The sequence below is a fragment of the Dendrobates tinctorius genome, unplaced genomic scaffold (assembly GCF_039654945.1).
Source record: "Dendrobates tinctorius isolate UK_male_01 unplaced genomic scaffold, ASM3965494v1 ptg000004l, whole genome shotgun sequence".
NCBI classification, from domain to species: domain Eukaryota; kingdom Metazoa; phylum Chordata; class Amphibia; order Anura; family Dendrobatidae; genus Dendrobates; species Dendrobates tinctorius.
In genome coordinates this window covers 13,765,974-13,769,830 of record NW_027361672.1, presented here as the reverse complement: position 1 = coordinate 13,769,830, position 3,857 = coordinate 13,765,974, and positions in this window count along the sequence as shown.

Genomic DNA, 3,857 nt, shown 5'->3' with positions numbered 1-3,857 from the left:
TTTTGTGTAATACCTCCTGTTATTTTGTTATGAAGTGGTGGGGGATAGAGGAGTAATTTTGTTATAGAACATATTACTATATTATTTAGGTTCATGGTGCCTAAGCAACAAGCAGCATGAATCAGAGATCCTGCATTCTAAACAGGTTTCATTCTGGAATACAGCCATGTTTTAGAGAAAAGACATCAATGAAAGATAGGCTGGGGATGAGGTGCCTAGTCCAAGACATTTGTTCCCGCAGTCTTCTTCCTGCCCGCTCAGCTAGACTGACATGTATCGCTCCATAAACGGTTAGATGTCAGTATTGCAGGAGTTGGGCTCCGGCTGCCCATGATTCGTGCAGCATGAATCAGATGTAAACCTTTCCACTATAGCCGTAGGGTTTGTTTTCAAAAGTAGGTTAGCCTTGCAATAGACATAGTAAACCCTTCCAAAGAAAAGGGAGAAGTGGAAACCTATTTCCCTCTCCTAACACAATCAGAGGGAAAAGCCACCGCAAGTAAAAACCTGACACATGGTCCCCACTCCCTGAAAATTATGAGCCTCATGGGTAGAGTTGAGCGAATATGTTCAGAAACTATTGCCGAATCCGAGTTTGCCATATTCGTACCAATCGGGGTGGCATGGTGGCTCAGTGGTTACCACTGCAGCCTTGCAGCGCTTGGGTCCTGGGTTCAAATCCCACCAAGGACAACATCTGCAAGGAGTTTGTATTTTCTCCCCGTGTTTGCGTGGGTTTTCTCCGGGTTCTCGGGTTTCCTACCACATTCCAAAGACATACTGATAGGGAATTTAGATTGTGAGCCCATTGGGAACAGTGCCAATAATGTATGTAAAGCGCTGTGGAATTAATGGCATTATGTAAATGAGTAAGATAAATTAAATATTGGTACCCTATTTGTGCCAAATTTATGTTTGAAAATCGTTTACGAACATATTTGCTCATTTCTACTCCCACAATGACGTTCGGCGAATATAGCAAAAACCATATTCGCCGGTGAACGTAATCAGAACCGTTTTTGATGCATTTCCCTTGCAAGAACGCTCTGAAAACACGTGCATTTTTTTTACTTACGGATTTTCCACATTAATGCAAGTCTGAGAAAAATCTGAATACAAAACTCAGCGTTACCCGCCAGAGAATAACAAACATACCGCAGGTCACTTTACGCTGAGTGAAAAAAAAACAAAAAACAGCGGGCTCATAAATGCCATCCACTTTGCTGGAACTGCAAGCCGGTGCGTTTTTGACTCGTCGTGGGCACACAGACTTAACATCTTTTTATCTGACGATATTATAATGGTGGAACATTTATTCATTTTCAAGAGGTGGGCATTAAGCCCGAATAATTTGAAATCAGAAAAGGGAAGGTCTCAGTACTTCTAGTGAGGGTTCTCAGAGTGTAACAGAGCAACTTCTGCCCAGAGAAGCAAGCGCCACCGATACGAAGGGAATGTCCCCGAAAAGTGTGTTCTAAAAGAGAATAAGGAAGCACAAGGCTTAACAGTGTGACACTTCCCCCCAAAAAAACATGGGGTACCAAAGAAAATGAAATTTGACTAAAACAGCATAATGTATTAGAAAAAACTATTCGCCTATGGAGGGGGTGGTTTCCATTATAGAGATATCTCATAGGCTTTGCAAATTAGTCTAGACCCCGGAAAAAATATATAAGGTAAATTCCAGCAATATTTTGACTGTGAAAGCCAAATACCACTCGTCCCCTTTTGGCTGCTCTACATGAGTTGTAATTTAACATAGATTTTTTTTTTTTTTTTACACCTTCGATGTCTCTGCAGACTCCAAGCCTCAAACAATATATATTAGATTTCAGCAATGAAGTGAAATAAAAACAGTCTTTACCGATTTCTCATTCATACAACATACTGCTCAATGGACGCTCTCCAGCCACTTGGTGCAATCTTTTTTTTGTCCTTCATGAGTGTGAGAGATGGTATATAATGGTGGTTTGAATGTAGCTTTACCTTTAGGATTGATCATGGTTTTTGGAGCGAGGGGGAAAAGGGTGACTGCTTTGCAACCACTGTAAGGGATCTCTGTGGAGGAAACCAATAATAAAATAATGAAATTGTACAGTGTCTACCTTTAGTGTACCATGTCTGTTATCCTGAGCATACCCAGGATGTACAGTACAGAGAAAGAAAGCACACACAATAGGGTGACAGAGGAGCAAAAAAAAGATATTTAAAAAATGGTATTATTCACCTAGGGAGGAGATGGGGTACCTACTTAACCCCTTCACGATCTATGACATATGTATGTCATGAGTCGTGTCCTGGAGCCCACATCTTTTCCAGCACACAACAGCTGATTTGATGTGAACATGTTAAATGCCGCTGTCAATCTCTGACAGCGGCATTTAACACGTGCATGCCGGAAGCACGTCAAAAACCCCACCCATCACATGATCGCGCAGCGCCAATGGGTTGGCATGACAACCGGGGTTCTGCAAAAGATGTGGGGGTTATGGACCAAAACGCTAAAACAAGCGGACATGCTGCATTCTGCAAAAACGCAGCTTGTCATTGGTGATCTGCAATGAGCACTATGAAAAAAAAAAATGAAAGTGCCAAAAGTCCTTTTTCCCCATTCAAAATAAAAACAAAAAAAACATTTGATATCACTGGGTTCAGAATCTCCCGATCCATCAAAATATAAAAAGAATTAGTCTGATCGGTAAATGGGGTAACAAGAAAAAAAAAAAAGTCAAAATGCCAGAATTACATTTTTTTGGTTACTGCAACATTGCAATAAAATGCAATAAGAGGTGATCAAAACATTGTATCTACCCTGTAAGGTAGCGCTTATTCTTAGTGTTGGGGACACTCGCTTGGCAGCACATTCATGTCACACAGGAACACTTTCCGTTAAAACAGTCCAATGCAGTTTATTATGGCATCATAAACCGAACCGTAAGCCATGTTATACTTCACAGGCTCACACATAGTTCATAACATTTCAACATATGGCTTTTCCTTGCAGTCCCTAAACACGCTGGACCTCCTCACTGTAGTTACCGTGGGCGACCGCACGCCATACAGTTCATTAATGTCCAAAGAACACAACAGGCACTAACAGTCATATCCCCATGTCTGGGGTTACCTCACAGGAGCACTGGCTCCTGATGGCGACTCTTTGTCAGTCCTCTCTTTCCCAGGGAAGCTGCCGAACTGGGATCACCGTCCTGGATAACATCTTGCTCACCAGGCCACCTGACAGTCCAGATCCACAGACGGACAGTAGCTCCCCCAATGCAGTGCCGTCACTGACTCTGCACACACACATGGCCTGTCCGGGTGCTATTCAGGGATCCGTCCCTACTCCAGGGACTCCCAACACACCGGCCTCACCGGGGGCTATTCAGGGATCCGTCCCTAATCCCAGGGACTCCCAACACACCGACCTCACCAGGTCCAAAGTCACAGCATGTGCTCCAGGGATCCGATCCTTCTAGCAGAATCACCCAACACTGACCCGCCAGGACCTGGCACCCTGAACCACTCAGGTACACACTCTCTCTCCATGTGACCTACCTCAGGCACATTATATGGTCCGCAGCCACACCCACAGGTGATCACATGGCTATGACCTCACTAAAGGTCTTATTTCACACAGCCACACACACACACAGGCTTTATCCTGGGTGTTCAGACCCACACCCCTGGGTGGGTTTGTAGGTGACTGGTCCCACCCATCTTACCAAGTCACCTAGAAAGCCACCCCATATAAAACAAAAAACCTCATTAGCAGTAGATCTGCTAATCACAACAAGATTCGGCTTCCATCACAGGGCACCCACCTCTGTGATACATATCGGCCATTTATAACCCTGCCG